This window comes from Pan troglodytes, chromosome 2 (genome assembly GCF_028858775.2).
Source record: "Pan troglodytes isolate AG18354 chromosome 2, NHGRI_mPanTro3-v2.0_pri, whole genome shotgun sequence".
Classification (NCBI taxonomy): domain Eukaryota; kingdom Metazoa; phylum Chordata; class Mammalia; order Primates; family Hominidae; genus Pan; species Pan troglodytes.
This window is the reverse complement of record NC_086015.1, coordinates 15,637,990-15,656,149: the sequence shown is the minus strand read 5'-3', so window position 1 is coordinate 15,656,149 and position 18,160 is coordinate 15,637,990. Positions and strand designations below refer to the sequence as shown.

The following is an 18,160-nucleotide window of genomic DNA, read 5'->3' as shown; positions in this document are numbered from 1 at the left end:
TCTCCTGGTCCCCAGCCCTTCATATCAAGTGACGAGCTCTTGATCTGGGATGTATTCCGAGGTAGAACATCTGTAACTGTTTTGCTGTGGAAAGTCATTTTACTTTAGCTTTTTACTTGCAGGAAAGGATAGGGAGTGGGGGCCGGTGGGGGTTAGGGGGGAAGGGGGAGGCAGAGAGAGAGAGAAAGAAACTAGGAGGAGCTTGGTTAGTAAAACATGCCCAGGTGAGCCCAGGAGCTCTGCGAGAGAGCTGGCCCGGCTGGTGTCTTTCTCCTAATTACAATTTGTGAAGGAAGGTGTGATTATACCCTTCCTTCCAGCTCCCACCCTTGTTTCTCAGCCCGCTTCTCGAAAGATTATTGTACTTGGCTGTTTATCTCTTGGAGCCTACACTTGGCTCCTTCTGGAGGCCAGGTTTGTCTTCCTCCCTCCTTCCTCCCTTCCCTATTGTCTGCATGGCCTTGTATTCCTAGGGTGCCTGGATGTGTTGCTGTGAAGATTTTTTAAAACATGCGGTAAAGATAGAAAGCAATCCTCCTTGGCACGTGAGGAGATTCCAAACTTCTCAATATAGCTTAGTTCTCCCTGACTGTGAGGTTGTTGCAGAAAACTGGAATTTTTCAGGAAGAAATTAGATCCAGATTTAGCACTTACGCGTGTACACAAATATATAAAAACAGTCGGACCAGGGAATGTTTCTGGCGATCTTTGTCATCTCAAAGTATCTGACGTTTATTCAGTGGCGGTTTCTATTTAGTGGTATTTATTATTGCACATTGAAGCTCATGGCAACTGTTTTTTAAGACTTGCTCTGCATTGTAGTCCAAAACAGTTTTCTCTCCGTCTTTTATTTTTTAATGAACTCATGTGTCATTTCCCACCCCCCAACTCCACAACAAAATCCTAACCGTGGTTGCTTATTTTTAAAAGCAGGGCCTGAAAATGATTTTGCTTTCTTCATTTGCTCTCTTTTCCTTTCTGAATGTTACATGTTCTGTAAGTTCGAAGGAATTATTTCTGTCACTTTGCTTTGCTGTCTTGCCTTTTCTGCATTGTTGTTTAATTCTGTTGATTGTTTTAATTTCAAGGTATTATGTATAGAATGTTTTAATCCTATCAGTGTGAATCATGACTAGTTGAAAGAATGTTTATTTATTCTAAAGAAAATAGAGAATCTATTCTTAAAAGTCCTCTTTAATGTGTTGCTATGCATAGGATCGTTCCAAACTCTTAATACTTCACTCTTTTGTTTGCAAAGAAGTCTGTAAACATGACAAACTGAAATATATCTAGTAAGTGATTAGAGAAAACTTAGTACTAGTACCATTTTGTTATCCCAAATCCATTCTGTTATTAAACATTTATGGAATGCCTATACTCTACTAAGGAATGTATTAGGGATCGATCTTGCAACATGTTTTATAATGAAATATACATACAGAAAAGTGTATAAAAATGTGTATTTTATGGTTAGAGAAATGAACAACCCGGTGACTATGGCCAGGTCAAGAAATAGTAAATCGCCCCTTCCAGGTATTATCTTTTGATCAGATCCCTCCCAGCCCCAAGAGATCACCACAGTTGTAACTTGCTTTTCTTTATACCTTTACTGCCGTGTGTCTAGTTCTAAACAAATTCTAGCTTTTTTTTTTTTACCCTGTATAGTGAGATGCCTGTATGCCTTCTTTTGTATCTTTTTTGTGAGATCTTTTAAAGTAATGCACACATCCTGAGAGGTTGTTTTCTCCATGTGAAGCCAGCATCTCTTCGAGTGTGAGAACTCTTGGCTGTGGGATATACAGACATTATATACAGATAATATATGTCCCAGCTTCCCTTCTCATTCATCTGTAGCTCCACTGTTTATTAAACAGAGTTGGTGATACTTTGGGAAGAACTTTTTTTTTCAGTTAGTATTTTGTTTACATTCTTCATCACCTGTTGAAGCCCTCCCACCATCCTTGGTGTAATGGAAAACTAGGAGAAAATTCTGCACAATTTTGGAGAATGCAACATGGGGGACAATTCCGGAGATACATAGCTTACTTAGGGTCTGAACAGCGACTTTCCTGCTGCATTAATAAGCAATTTGCTTAAAGGCTGAGATGTGTTACAAGTCAACTTTGTTGCTGTGCCAGGTTTCTTTGGATCTTAATCCAGGGACTTTTGGATACATAGAAAAAGCTTAAATTGCTCCAGTATCCAAACAATACCCTATGTTGTATAGAGATGGCTGTTAGAGAGCAGCACGTTTCTAAAACAATACTCTGCATTATGCACCATCTAAAATTGTGAATGAAAAAGAATTACTCATGTATTGCTCTTGATTTTTATTTTATATCTGTTTTGCATGAAAATAGTTGCCTGTTAATTCTTCTTGGCTAATGATTTGATTTTAATAGAGTGAATTCCAGACTCTAATGGTTTGATGCAGATGTACTCTGCCAAGCAATTTAGCAAAGTTGTTTACACTACCCATAATCCAGCTGGAAGACTCTACACTTCTTCCCTGATAACAGTTAAGGGAGTGATGAGTGCAAGTTTCTGGACATTTTCCCCTTAGAAAATAAATGCATCTTCCATTATGTGGCAGTACTATGAACGCGACAAGAGATTAATTTAAAATTCTATTTTAATGTCAGCAGTTTTTTTCTTTACCCATGTTCTTCCATTCTTACTACGCAAGTCCTTTTAAACTATTGTTTTTCTGATGAGCCACTGATAAACTATTGGCTGACCCCAGAAAGAACCTTTGTTTTATTTTCCTGCTGAAAAGTTATGACCTCTTTGCTAATGCTTAAAATCACCCACGAGAATGATCTGGTTCGCTGTTTAAGGAATATGTAATAGCAGCTGTGCCAGGCTTTAAGTTCTACCGACTAGAAAGTAAAGGGAATGGAAAATAGCTGTCATTCTCAGTATAAACCGTATGTGCAGTTTTCTAGCACAGCTCTGCTGAATTCAAAATTCGGAGCAGTTAACACCAGTTTCTGGAGACCAGGCTGGGAGGCTTTTTTCTATTAGAGGCTTCATACCAATAAAAGAGGGCTGATACTGGTAGGGGACAAGGTAAAGTTCCAGAACTCACAGTGGACATCGAGCATTGCGCTCTTGGTGTTGGATACAGTGCATACAGTATTTGGTTCTATATTTTGTCCAATAAAGAGAGAGTGAGTGGGAGAGGACCTTCTTGTGGAGCTGGAAGAATCTGCTCTATATCTCCTTTAAGGAGAAAATAAAAGAACCACATGTTGCTTCCCTGCCTGCAAGCTCTTCTGAATTCATCACCATTCATGTTCCTTCCTTCAGGGGAAATGAAGGCAGATTGTTCTGTTGGTGCTCACAGATCTCTTTCTGTTCTGATACCCTCCTCTTCCTCTCCTGCTTCTTTCTCTTCATCATGTGCTCCTATACAAGTCTCTCCTAACTTTAAAACAAAAACAAACCCTTCCCTAAATCTTGTGTTTGTTCCAGCCATTAGACTGTATCATCCTTGCCATCCACATTATTGGAAGAAGGCCAGCTCACCTCTACTCCCTTTCTGCCCTTTCCCTCTTAATCTGCTGTCCTCTGATTTCTGCTCCCACAACTCTGTTGAATTTGTTCCGGACACAGTCACTAAATGATATCCTAGTGGCAAGTTCAGTCTTTTTTAGTCTTTACCTTAGTCTCTTTATGCCATGCAATACTGACTTTTTACAAATTCTTAAAATTCTTGCCTCCCTTTGCTCAAATACTGAGTCCTGGCCAGGGGCGGTTGCTCACGCCTGTAATCCCAGCACTTTGGGAGACTGAGGCAGGCAGATTGCTTGAGCTCAGGAGTTTGAGACCTGCCTGGCCAATGTGGTGAAACGCCGCCTCTACTAAAAATATAAAAATTAGCCAGGCATGCTGGTGCGCAATCCCAGATACTCGGGAGGGTGAGGCAGGAGAATCACTTGAACCTGGGAGGCGGCGGTTGCAGTGAGCCAATATCATCCCCCCGCACTCTGGCCTGGGCAACAGAGTGAGACTCGGTCTCAAAAGAAAAAAAAAAACCTGAGTCCGCATTCCTTCAGGAATAAGGTGCTGGTGCACATATGGTGAGCAACACCAGTGAAGAGGGGCTTGATGGAGCTCCTCGGGGTGCGTAGGCGGGCATAAAAGGGTGACGCAGGCTGATGAGCACTAAAAACAAACTTTTGTCACAGTTTGAGAATGGACTGGAAGGGAATAAGAGATGAAATAGTAATAGGAGAGGATGTGAACCTGGTGCACTGGCTTAGGCAAGAGATAGGGGTAAGGCAAATTCTGACGGTGGCCACAGAGGAAAGCAGTGGATAGACGTATGAGATCCTTAGGGGGGAGGAGCCTGGCAGGGATTGGTGATGGATTGAACAGCGGATGAGGGAGAGGACGTAGGAGACACTAAGGGTGCCTCCCAGGTTTCCAGCTCCTACAAGCGGATGGGTGGTGCTGCCATCTGCAGAGACAGGAAACACAGGAAGAGGACTAGGTTCTGGGGTGAGCTCATAGGCTTAGCTTCGGCTGCGTTGAGTTTAAAGGCTCTGAGATTTCGAAGAAGAGATAAATAATAGAAAGTTGGGTATATGGTTCTAGAGCTCAGGAGAGGCTGCTGCTGGAGATATTTGGATAGAGAATACTTGAAGCTTTGAGTGAGCGTGGTCACCTGGGGCAAAGGGTGGAATAGGCTGAAGAGGTCTTGGGAACTCCTCTCTTACGAGGTCTCCATTAATTTTCCTCTTAATTGCTAAAATAATCTCTAAACTGCTCCCTGCCTCTAATCTCATCTTCTTCTAGGTTTACATCTGTAATATTACCAGAATATCATTCCGGCTTACCTCTTCAGCCTTACTTTCCATGTTCGCTCACACCCTGCAGTCCACATAACGTGAAACTACTTCCTGTGAGTAAGCCCTTTTGCCTCTATCTGAAATCTCCCTGTTCCTTTCTCGTGGCTCCTATTAGTCCCTCAAGGGCAAGGGCTTCTTCTGGAAAGTGACCCTCCTCTCCTCTGCCTTCTTTTCTTCATCTTTTTTTTTGTTTTTTGAGACGGTGTCTTGCTCTGTCGCCACGCTGGAGTGCAGTGGTGCGATCTCGGCTCACTGCAACCTCCGCCTTCCAGGTTCAAGCGATTCTTCTGCCTCAGCCTCCTGAGTAGCTGGGACTACAGGTGCGTGCCACCACACCCAGCTAATTTTTTTGTATTTTTAGTAGAGACGGGGTTTCACAGTGTTGGCCAGGATGGTCTTGATCTCTTGACCTCGTGATCTGCCCGCCTTGGCCTCCGAAAGTGCTGGGATTACAGGTGTGAGCCACTGCTCCCGGCCTTCCTCTGCCTTCTTGGAGGGATTAGGTGTTTGTATTTTCATGGCACGCTGTGCATACTTCTGCCATGGAATTTATCTCGCTGTGTTACCCCCCTCCTCTGTCTGGCTTACTCTAATTTCTGGGAGGACTAGGATTTTGTCTTGCAGCTCCTTGTTCTTCACACCAGGCAAGCGTTGTCTCCTTATGAATGACTCCAGTGTCTTTTGACTAAAGATAAACATTGAAATTGCGTGACTAGCCCAAGGATACTCAGCGAGTTGGTGATACAAGTGAGTTTCTTAATTCTTAGAATACTGTTCTTAGAGGCAGGAAAGATAGCTGGGAAAAGGAGGAATATTAATAAGAGGGGAAGAGAGAGAAGAAAAGCTCTTTAGGACTTAGCTTCTGTAGGAAAACATTTGAAGTTGGCTGCTTGATTACAGATAGCTGCCCTTGTTCGTCTTGCTTTCTAGTTACTTGACTTTGGACAGTCTGCTAAACGAGCTGATCACTGATGGGAAAATATTTAATACCCATTATGTGCCAGGAACTGTTTTATGTGCTGGGGATATGGCTGCTAACAAAACAGACAGCAAGATCCCTGACTTTATGGAGTGTATGTTCTAGCAGGGGAGACAGATGAGCAACAGGGAAATAAAGAAGATAATTACAGGTTATGAAGAGTCTTATGCCAGGTTGATGTCTGTTAGCTGATTTACTGTTCAGAGTGACTATATCCAAACATGAAAAGGAACTGCTTTTATTTTCAAACTTCAGAATATGAATTTGAGAGGATGATTTATTTTCCCCATGGTCTTCTGAAGGATTTTAAAGTACATTAAGGAAACTTGCAGAAAATTTCTTTGGAATCTTAGAAGTGTGGGATTTTTTTCCTTGATCTGTTAACTATGGCCAGAGTCGGACTGCCTCACTCCATTGTATCTGTCAGTATACTGGGAACTAGCATTTATTGAAGCGTTGTTAGCCTTTTTTAAAAAGAAAGATGAAATGGTTCGTCTTGGGTCTTAATAGGAATGAAATATACGTAGAACTTTTAAATTCAGTGAATTTTATTTTATTTTTGAGACAGAGTGTTGCTCTGTCACCCAGGCTGGAGTGCAGTGACACGATCTCAGCTCATTGCAACCTCTGCCTCCTGGGTTCAAGCCATTCTCCCGCCTCAGCCTCCCAAGTAGCTGGGACTACAGGTGCGTGCCATTACACACGGCTAATTTTTGTATTTTTAGTAAGGCAGGGTTTTACTGTGTTGTGTGGGCTGGTCTTGAACTCCTGACCTCAGGCGATCTGCCTGCCCAAAGTGCTGGGATGACAGGTGTGAGCCACTGCGCACGGCCAAGTTCAGTGAATTTTAAAAGGCTTAAGAAATTGATGGATTAGTTGTATGTTCTGAAAATACTGTGGTCAGACCTAACGCTGCCCTGAATAGGACACACTACAGTACTCCAAGGGGGATTTCTGATGATGGGCTCTGACCTCATGATAGTGGAGTACTTCATGAGGGCTAGATAAAATGCAAACCTTGGGCTTAATTGGGATAATGGACTGGGATTTTCCACTTGTTCTGTTTTCTTTCTTCCTTTATTTTTATTGAGGCATAATTAATTATGATGAACTCCTAAGGGTATAGCTTTGTAAATATTTTCCCCCCATGTTTTGTCAAATATAAAATTAGATCAAGTTAGAATTTTAAGTGTTTCTCATACATACAAGAGGAGAGTTCATGGACTGGGAGATCTCAAACCCAAAAATGTCACAGTCTCACTTTATAGCAGTTACGGTGCAGTTTAGAGCATAAAGGAGGAATGATCTGACCTTTTCCATGAACGGCTGTCATGTATAGATCCTTAAGGCAGACAGCTGTTTAAGCTGATTTGTTGTTAGTTGATGGGTTTGATCCTTATCAAACCTTATTTTTGTCCTTATCTGCTGATAAGGACAAAAAACTCAGATTTGTGTTTCTTTTATATTTAGGTTTAGTGTTTGGGGAAATCAGGATGACTTAAGTTTTGGTTATGAGTGGTTGGCCTTGGGCTGTCTAAACTGTGGCCTCCATTATTCTGTATTTATTGTTAACAGTCTTTTTGACTGGGGCTGACTACCCAGATCAAGAGGGAGAGCATTCTCATCGCCCCTGAGCCTCCTCGAGCTTCCTTACCAGTCAGTACGCACATCCCCCAAAGAGAACCACTGTTTTGGCTTCTGCAGTTATAGATTAGGTTGGCCTGGTCTTGAATGTCCTATAAAGTAATTTGGATCCAGCTTCTTGTGCCTAACATAGTGTTTTTGAGATTCATGCATGCTCCTGGAGTAGTTTGTTCTTTGGCATTGTCGTCTTATGCGTATACCACAATTTGCTCATCTCTTCTGAACTTGATGGATGATGTTTTAAGTTTCCGGTTTTCAACTGTAATGAATGAACTTGCTCAGAATTGTTTATTGTGGTCAAGTATATATATAACATAAAACGTATTATTTTAACCATTTTAAGAGGTACACTTTGTTGTACAATCTCCGAACATTTTTATGCAAGCTTTTTGTGGACATATGTGGTCATTTCTTTTGGGTAAATACTTAGTGGAATTGCTGGATTATTGGGTATGTTTAACTTTTTAAGCAACTGCACAACTGTTTTCCAAAGTGGTTATAACATCTTACTCTTCTACCAGCAGTGTATAAGCATTTCAGGAACTCTACATCTTTATTTATTTTTTTATTTTTTATTTTTGAGACGGAGTTTCACTCTTGTTGTCCAGGCTGGAGTGTAGTGGCGTGACCTTGGCTCACTGCAACCTCCGCCTCCTGGGTTCAAGTGATTCTCCTCTCTCACCCTCCCCAGTAGCTGGGATTACAGGTGCCCACCACCACGCCCGTCTAATTTTTTGTGTTTTTAGTAGAGCCGGGGTCACACCATGTTGGACAGGCTGGTTTCGAAGTCCTGACCTCAGGTGATCCACCTGCCTCGGCCTCCCAAAGTGCTGGGGTTACAGGTGTGAGCCACCACTCCCGGCCAGGAACTCTTAAATCTTTACCAATAATTGATATTGCCAACTTGTAAAATTTCAGTTCTGGTGGGGATTTATGGACAATATTAAGGTGTTGCTCATTGTTAACTTGTAATTCATTACTTATTGGAATGCCTATTATGACACTGTTGATTGGTACTATGTGAAAAAAAGATATATTCTGTACTTTTGGCAAGTTTATTGTCTAAATTAGAGGCTGGAGTATGTATATTTCTTGCCTAATTTCATGGCAGAGGTAGTGATTTTGGTATTGTCAGGGGAGGGGTTGTTTTTCCAAATGGGTAAATCTAAGCCATGGAAACCAGCAGGCAGCCAGATAGAGGGATGTGAAAAAACACCAACGTGGCACAGAAGACTCTTTTTTGAGAACACTTTCCTTTAGCTTAGTGTAGCTTTGCTTTATTTCTTATTTGGTAGTGATTCATCCAACCACTGGCCTGTTAAAATAAAGCTCAAGGATGAAGCTCTCGTAACTCCAATTTGATTTATCTTCTGGTTTGCCAACTATTCCCTCTTTAGATTCTTTTAGTTTTTTCTCCCATTTGGAATGCCCTTTCTACTCCTTTCCAGCTACGTGGATTCTTTTTTTTTTTTTTTTTTTTTTGAGACCGGTCTCGCTCTGTAGCCCAGGCTGGAGTGCAGCGACCTCATCTCACTGCAACCTCCGCCTCTGCCTCCCAGGTTCAAGTGATTCTCCCACCTCAGCCTCCCGAGTAGGTGGGATTACAGGCGCTTGCCACCACACCTGGCTAATTTTATGTGTTTTTAGTTTCACTGTGTTGGCCAGGCTGGTCTTGAACTCCTGACCTCAGGTGATCCACCTGCCTCTGCCTCCCAAAGTGCTGGGATTACGGGCGTGAGCCCCCAGTTCCAGCCCCAGCTATGTGGATTCTACGTATCTTTCAAGGTGTGGCCCAACCTCGTTTTATGAAACTTTACCTGGAAGATCTTATAGGCAGGAATTGGACCTTAACCCTTTTTTTTTTTTTAATCTACATGTTTTGGGAAGAATATCTCTTCTTATTGTCTGCTTTTATTTTTGAATACCAAAGAAATATAGAGAATTGTAGAATCTTTTAAAAACACAGGCATGTATAAAGAATAGGAAAAGATTGGCTACACCCCAGAAACAACCATATTGCACTATTGATTTCAGTGTTTTCTCCTGAGTATTTATAATTTAACACAACCAAAATCATAGTGTGTTTAAAATTTTATATTCTGAATTTTATTTCATTCAGTATTGTGAAAATTGTCTTTGGTTTTGAAATTCTACAAAAAATCATTAATGTCTGCTTATTTTTCCTATAGCTATGGCATCATTTATGCAAACACCTCTCTGTAGTTGGTCATTAAGGATATTTCCTATATTTGAAAGGTCTTAATAGATTATGGAAGTGCCTATTTTACTGCATGCTAATCAGCATGCTTTCCCCAAAATCTTTGGCAATTGTTTGGTCCAAAGTAGTATCTCATATTTAAATTTAAAGTTATTAGCAGTGAGATTGATTTTTTTGTTTTTGTTTGAGACAGAGTCTCGCTCTGTCACTCAGGCTGGAGTGAAGTGGCACGATCTCGGCTCACTGCAAGCTCTGCCTCCCGGGTTCACACCATTCTTCTGCCTCAGCCTCCCGAATAGCTGGGATTACAGGCGCCCGCCACCACGCCCGGCTAATTTTTTGTATTTTTAGTAGAGACGGGGTTTCACCGTGTTAGCTAGGATGGTCTTGATCTCCTGACCTCGTGATCCACCCGCCTTGGCCTCCCAAAGTGCTGGGATTACAGGCGTGAGCCACTGTGCCCGGCTGAGATTGATTAATTTTTAAATGCTTATTAATTTTTCATATTTGGGAAAACATTTAAACTTTTTTTGATAAATTTTATTTGTTAGTCAACACATTGTATCTATTTTTAGGGTACAATTCGATGTTTCTTTTCTTTTTTTTTTTTTTGAGACGGAGTTTCACTCTTGTTGCCCAGGCTGGCTTGCAATGGCACGATCTCGGCTTACCGCAACCTCTGCCTCCCGGGTTCAAGCAATTCTCCTGCCTCAGCCTCCCAAGTAGCTGGAATCACAGGCATGCACCACCATGCCTGGCTAATTTTGTATTTTTAGTAGAGACGGGGTTTCTCCATGTTGGTCAGGCTGGTCTCGAATTCCCGAACTCAGGTGATCTGCCCACCTTGGCCTCCCAAAGTGCTGGGATTATAGGCGTGAGCCACCGTGCTGGGCCAATTTGATGTTTTAATACATATTTATGTTGTATAATGATCCAGTCAGTGTAGTTCTTGTATTCATTACCTTATCATTTATTTGTGGTGAGGGCCTTCAGAAGCCTCTCATGTAGCTATTTTAGAATGTGCAATATTTTACTGTTAACCATAGTAATCCTCCTATGCACTAGAGCAGCAGAATTTATTCCTCCTCTCTAAAGTAACTTTTGTACTTTAACCTTTTAAAATGTCAGTGCCTAGCAAGATGCTTTGTCCTCCTTCAATGTGTGATACGTTTATATCATCCTCTTTTGAATTTCTGTTGAGTTTATAGTCTGTAATATACATTTGGCAGTTATATCACCTTGTATTTTATTGTCTTTAATGTAAATGTGACTGATGAAAAGCAAACAAATGTAACAACCTACACATCTAAATAAGTAATAGTTACCTTGGACAATTACACATTTAACGTAATACTGCGATGATCTTATTCTCAGAACATTGATTTTTTTTTTTTTTTTTTTTTTTTTTTTTTGAGATGAAGTTTCACTCTTGTCACCCAGGCTGGAGTGCAATGGCATGATCTTGGCTCACTGGAACCTCTGCCTCCTGGGTTCAAGCGATTCACCTCCCTCAGCCTCCTGGGTAGCTGGGATTACAGGCGCCTGCCACCACGCCCGGCTAACCCACGCCCAGCTAATTTTTGTTTTTTTTAGTAGAGACAGGGTTTCACCATGTTGGCCAGGCTGGTCTTGAACTCCTGACCTTAGATGATCCAACTGCCTCGGCCTCCCAAAGTGCTGGGATTATAGATGTGAGCCACTGCGCCTGGGCACATTGATGATTTTCTAACCAGTGGCCAGTAATTTAAAAACCGAGAGAGAGAGAGAGAGTGCGTGTGTGTGTGTGTGTGTGTGTGTGTGTGTGTGTGTGTGTGTGTAAAACAAACACAGTGCTTACTCCTTGCCATACTTATACGTAAGTATGCCTATAAAGTGAAGAGCTAGTTTTTTCTCTGTCATTCTGAAGCCAGTTCCACAAGTGGAGTTTGCAAGCGTCTTTTAATCAGTGGCAATTTTATTTGGAATAGGGTCAAGTCATTCTAGTATGACTACCTTTAAGTGATAACACTCGTTTGCATGTTTGCCAAAAAATAATCCAGTTTCACTGCCCCCCACCCCCACCCCCAGCCACCCTATCTAAAATATGAATTCCTTGAGGGCAAGACATCTACCATCTCTTGTGCATCCCTTCTACCATTAGCACTTCTCTGTATCGTGCACATGATTTGAGATCCTAGAGCTCTTTAGAGGGCTGAGACACTTTTGGTTATCATGCTAGGAAGACTGGCTTTGCCTTCCTAGTGCTTGTCTTCCTTTGTTTAGCTTTGCAAACCCATTTATATCACATGGAGTAATGGGCTGTTTGGGAAGTTTCAGCCAACTGTTCTTTACTTCATTTTATGGATGATGTGATACCCATTTTGTCTGTAAGTGGCTTTCTGTAGAATGAATGCCCCATTCTCATTGAAGAGGTGGGATAACCATAGCTCTTAGCCACCACAATGTGTTTAGAGCACTGTTCAGGGAATAGTCATGGTACCTTCAAATATTACTGCCTTTAAAGGTAATGAAATCTCCAGCTCTGCCAGATCTTTTGTGTCATGAGAAAAAACCAAAAACAACTTAGTTCCTGCCCATCCAGGGCTTATCTTTGAAGTAACAAGAGGAGAATGAAAGACTTGAAGAACAGAGTGGCACTTGGATACATTTCCACCCACACAGGTACTTGTTTTGTTTTGACTTTGTGTGGTCTGTTTGTGTGCTTGCAGTGTATTTTTTTGGAAAGGTTGTGTCTTTGAGTTCAAAAGAATTTCCTTTCCGTATTTGATTCAGCTTCCGTATTTGGTTACCACTGCAGTTGTGACAGTTGCTTGACTAATTTTTGCAATGCCCAGGGCTCATTGAGATTCTTGGAAAGGTGAAAAGCCACCATATTTACTCTCTCCAGTGTTGGCTCTCTTTCTGCTATAGCTTTTAAAAGATGATAGTTTCTTTAAGTTAATATTTTTAACAGCTTTGCTGAGATATAATTCGTACACCATGCCATGCATTCGTTTAAATTATACAATTTAATGGTATTTAATATATTCACAGAGTTGTACAGTTATCACTGGGATCAAAGTTTAGAACATTTTCATCACTCCCGGAAGAAACCTTGACCCGTTTCACTCTCCGTTCCCCCGTCCTGCTTGTCCCTGGCAGCCACAGATCTACTTTCTGTCTGTCTATATAGATCTGCTTATTCTGGGCATTTCATATAAATGGAATAATACAACATTTGGTCTTTTGTTACTTCATTCCTTTTTATTGCTGAGTAGTAGTTCCTTGTATGGCTGTACCACATTTTATTTACCAAAAAAAAAAAATGTTTTTAAAGAAGCAGTACTAGCTCCTGGATAAAGGTTGGGTTGAGCAGTTACACAGACTACAATGCCTTCTTCACTAATCTTTAGCTGTGAAAAAGGAAGAGAAAAACATGCCATTTTGTTTGCTGATTTGCACTTGAACCCCAGCAAAATGTCATGGTCCTAACCCTCTGGTGTAACCTGTCTGGAGCAATAGCATGGTTTATTTTTAGAATCTGAGTGACATTTTCTGTTTGGTAATCTGTCTAATTTCAGATGGAGCTATAGATATGGATATAGATAAAATTTGGCATTTTCAAACTTGTACTTTCAAAGACTTTAGAACCAAATGTCATTCAGCTGAAACCATAATGTATTATAAACTACGTCTTCTAGAGTTTTGTTGTCATAGAGTCAGATGAGATGCCAAATGCTAGCAATCCTATGTAGGAGGCCTACTATTAGGATTTAAAAGAAGTGGACTGCCAGAGATGAATTATGTGACACAGATGCTAACATCTAGTTATTATGAGTGATCCATTCTGTCATGAGGTAGCACTTGAAAAACAATCTGGGACAAAAGAACAGGCCTCTGGCACTACTGAATTTTTGGAGAGAGAAACCTTTAGAAGTTAGCATGTGGTTCTTTCTGGACATGTTCATTGCCTTAGTTCTTCTTTTGCAAATATTTTGTAAATATTCATGAAGTGAAATGAGATGTTTGAGAAGGCAGATCTGCAGATCCCCTAAAGAGCATTGTCAGTTATGCTGGGCTGTTCCTACCCTATCCCTCTGTTTACCTGCGGCGGCCTCTCAGAGCGTGATCGTGGTGGCTTTGTGGTGGTTTTAAATGTAATCGTGAGAAGCTAGCTCAGAGAATGCTAGCAGTGTTCCTTCGGATCAAGTTGAGACTAGCTGGTACAGTTAAGCCTAAGGTTCTTTTTGTTTCTTTCCTTGCCCCTCTCATTTTTCTAGACTTTGAGAAATTTACAGTTTGGTAGTTAAGGACTGTGTTTGCAAGACTAATTCAAAGCTTTTGGGGAATGAGTTGTTTTGTTGTGCAAAAGACAAATAGGAAGTATATGACTATATGCCTTATAGGGATAGAAGGCAGCAGATAGTATAGCTATTTTCCATATGGGGAAACTGAGGCATGGGAGGGTCACTTAATGAAGTCCCTGATCTCTCAAGAGGCAAACATTAAAAAAAAAATTAGAGAAAGGCGTCATTGTTTGAAAATAGAGGTGAGCCCTCCTAAAGCTGGTCTTGAGCTGTTTCACGTGTTAGTGCTGGCAGGAGGTAACCAGGACGGCCTAAATCTTGCTTTCTGAAACTCGTTCATCAGGCATTTCCTGAGTGGATGTGAGCACTGAGATACATCATCAGTTCTCCCATGTGCCACGTCGCTGCTGACACGTCCTTAGAAATGTCTGATGTGGTGTTGGCTGATCTTGGTATTGATCAGTTGTGAAAGTGGAAGAGGCATGAGAAGAGACACCTCCTTGGGGCATGCTAAAATGACATATCGTGGGGGTCCCTGGACAACTTTTTATTAGGACCGGAGCCAGACCTAGGAATATGTGTTTTAAATAAGTCTCTTAGGTGATTCTGACGTAGGTCATCCAGGAACTCACTTTGGAAAGCATTGTACTAGACATGAAATAGGAGTGGCTGGATGAAAAACAATAAGGAAAATTTGCCCCGGTGCTGTGGCTCATGCCTGTAATCCCAGCACTTTGGGAGACAGAGGTGGGAGGATCACTTGAGCCCAGGAGTTCGAGACCAGCCTGGGCAACACGATAAAACCTCATCTGTACAAAAAATACAAAAAAATTAACCAACCGTGGTGGAGGGCGCTTGTAGTCCCAGCTGCTCGGGAGGCTGAGGTGGGAGGATCACTTGAGCCTGGGAGGTTGAGGCTGCAATGAATTATGATGGCACCACTGCACTCCAACCTAGGTGACAGAGATCCTGACTCAAAAAAAAAAAAAGGAAAATTTTCACAGATTGGTGAAATTAAACTGAGAACCCCTTTTGCTTTACATATGAGCTCAGCAGAGCCTTTAAATCACGATCAGGTTTAATTTACTATCTAATTTTCAGAAATACATTTGTCACCTGCAGACAGTTAGACCTAGGCAGTTGTAGAAATTTTCAGCATTCCCAACTTACAGAAAACCCTGACAGAAAGAATACACAGCTGACCCTTGAACAATACCATCTGAACTTCGAGGGTCCACTTCGACTCAGGATTTTTTTTCAACCAATTGCAGACAGAAAATATTGCAGGATGTGAAACCCATGTGTGTAGAGGCCCAGCTTCGCCTATAAGCGGGCTCTGCAGAGTGGACTTTGAGACTTGGGTATGTGTGGATTTTGCCATTGGTGGGATTCCTGGAACCAATCCCCTGAGTATATATACCAAAGGATGACTAATTTCTCTTTAGTATACAACACCTAATTTTCACTCTGCTGAAAATAAAATCCTTTGCTGCTTCTGTTCCATGGGCTCTTCCTTCTGTTCCTTCCAGCCAGTCGACAGAGCCTTGATGTGATCCCAGTGGATGACCTGTTAACTTAGTGAGGGGCCTTGATTCTGTGTGGGTTCCTGTGGATGCTAGGATTTGGATATGTATGAGGTGACATCACTTTCTCCTCTGTCACCACCATTGGAATCCATAACTAAAAGGTGGATGGTGAGTAGCCATCCACCTTTGGCAAGAAAGGTTGCTACCTCAGCTATTTAAGATATTTGCTCAAATACCAAGTATGTAAGTAAATGGGTAATTCCAAGCTGGAACAGCCCAAGGAAGCGTAAGAAAGGAAATACAAGAGCCTTTCCAGGCTTCAGTTCTCAGTCCAACAGATGGAAGCCTCTCAGTTACATGAGCTCACATCTGTCTCTCTGATTTGACAGAGCTCGTGCCATCAAAACTGGAATTGCTAATTCTATAATCCCTCGAAAGCATAATTGAAGTGAGACTGACAAAGAGCTACACCCTAAAGGTTAATGGTGCAGAGAGAATAAGGGGCCTAGAGAACTAATCATGAAATATAAATGTCAGTGACTGCAAACCACTCATCCATTTAATTTGCTAGAAGTTAATATAGTCTTGTAGACCCCAAATTAAAATGTTTCAGTTTTGCTTTATTTCTTCATTACTCTAGTCCCCATTGACCTTGTGTCAAGACGGAAACAATTGAGGAGCATTCTAGCATGGGAGCAGTTTTAACAATCATTGTCAGCATGGCTTTAAAGAAAATAGGCTGGCCAAACACACATTAGGTTCTGCCATCTAGTAATGGTATGATTTTTTTTTTTTGTAAAAACCATTAAAATAAGGCATTGGGAAGACAGATTGAATTTCTGAAATGCCAGAATGTCAGTGGTAAATATCACTGTTATTTATTATCCAGGAGTTTGCTACCCAGCTATAGGTGGTGGGTATTTAGCAATGGCTGGGGCTTCAGCATAGGCTGGCCTATCAAGAAACAGGATGGGAAGATAATGGCATTTAGAAGAACATTGGTAATCAAATTCGTAAGCTTTGTAAAAGATGTAAGATGAAGGTTAGGTTTTTGTAAAGGTTTCTTGTTGGTATCTCTGAAGGCTGTAGGTAACTATAATAATAGATTTGAAGGAAAAGACAACTCACAGAATGGGAAAATATTTTTATAAATCATGTGTCTGAGAAGGGACCTGTATTAAGAATATGTATAGAACTCTTACATCTCAACAGTACAAAGGCAGATAATCCTATTTAAAAATGGGCAAAGGATTTGAGTAGACAATTCTCCAAAGAAGATAAATGGCCAAGAATTGCAGAAAAATATCCTCAACATCATTAGGAAAATGAAAACCAAAACCACAGTGAGGTCTGCCTACTATGGATGGTTGAAATAAAAAAGACAATAACAAGTGTTGGTGAGGATGTGGAGAAATTGGAATGCCTCATACGTTGCTGGTGGGAATGTAAAATGGTGTAGCTGTTTTGGAAACAGTTTTGCAGTTGCTCGAAATGTTAAACATAGAGTTACCATTTGACCCAGCAATTCTACTCCTAGGTACATACTGGAGAATTGAAAACATCCCTGTAAAAATCTGTCCACAAATGTCCATAGAAGTATTATTTATAATAGCCAAAAAGTAGAAGCAATCCAAATACCCATCAGCTGATGAATGGATAAAATGCGGTCTCTCCATACGATGAAATATTATTTGGCAATATGAAGAAATATAGTACTGACATACGTTACAACATGGATGAACTTTTAAAACATTATGAGTGAAAGAACCAGACACAAAAGACACCAAATCATTATATGATTGAGTTTATATGAGATGTCTGGAATCGGCAAGTCTATAGAGACAGAAAGTAGGTTAGTGGTTGCTAGGCATTGGAGAGAGGAGAATATGGGGAGTGACTGCTAATGGGTATGGGTTTCTTTTCGGGGTGAAGAAATGTCCTAAAATTAGATCATGGTGATTGTTGCACAACCCCACGATTATAAACACATTGAGTCAGACACTTTAATGGGTGAATTATATGGCATGTGAATTATATGTCAATAAAGCTATTATAAAATTTGGAGACTTAATGTGGAGAATATTGTTGCTCCGTTCATTCCATTCTTTGCAAAGTTCTTTGTGTGTGTGTGCATTTGCTTACATTAAAATATTGTGCAAAGTATTAGCTCAATTATAAACCTTACTAATGGCACCTATCGGTCATTCAGAGAACACCTGAGTGCCAGGCTTTGTGTCTGGTGGTAAGGGGCATTCACTGCTGCTCTCTGGACACCCCACCCAGGGCCCTTCTTGAGGAGCTGACAATCTGGAATTGTTGTTTTCTTTATAATCAGTACTAGCTATCTTACAAGAAGCAAACTGACATCCTACGTGTACGTTCAGATGATCTTTACAGAGAATGATATGTGCACACAGGGTGGGACGGTCGGGTCCTGGGGGTGAGAGGGAAGGAGGGGATGGAATTCCAGGTGGAGGCGGTCAGCAAGGGCCCAGGACAGAGATGGCCAAGGGGAGTTGTGAATTTGTTGTTGTCCAGCCTGAATGTTGTCATTGGCTCCCAAATTTTCCGCGAAATAAGTCCCAGCTCTTTATTTAGCGTGGCTCAGTAGAAAAGGTAGCTCTGGAATTTCCATAGAGAAGGAGAGTTTTGGT

At 41.2% G+C, this 18,160-nt stretch overlaps 1 protein-coding gene across 5 annotated transcripts in view; it reads left to right on the top strand.

Annotated features, from left to right (window-relative positions):
- VGLL4 (vestigial like family member 4) overlaps window positions 1–18,160 on the top strand; it is a 165,912-nt gene that overhangs the window by 82,957 nt on the left and 64,795 nt on the right. Inside the window, exons 1-2 of one of the 5 annotated variants that reach the window (XM_063806608.1) lie at window positions 4,801–4,906; window positions 5,498–5,600. The exons of 3 other annotated variants lie outside the window; for them this stretch is intronic. The gene's annotated coding sequence lies outside the window, so the exon portion shown is untranslated. Of the gene's footprint in view, window positions 1–4,800; window positions 4,907–5,462; window positions 5,601–18,160 lie in introns of those variants that run through there. One more of the 5 variants, XM_016940484.4, reaches the window with a different exon arrangement.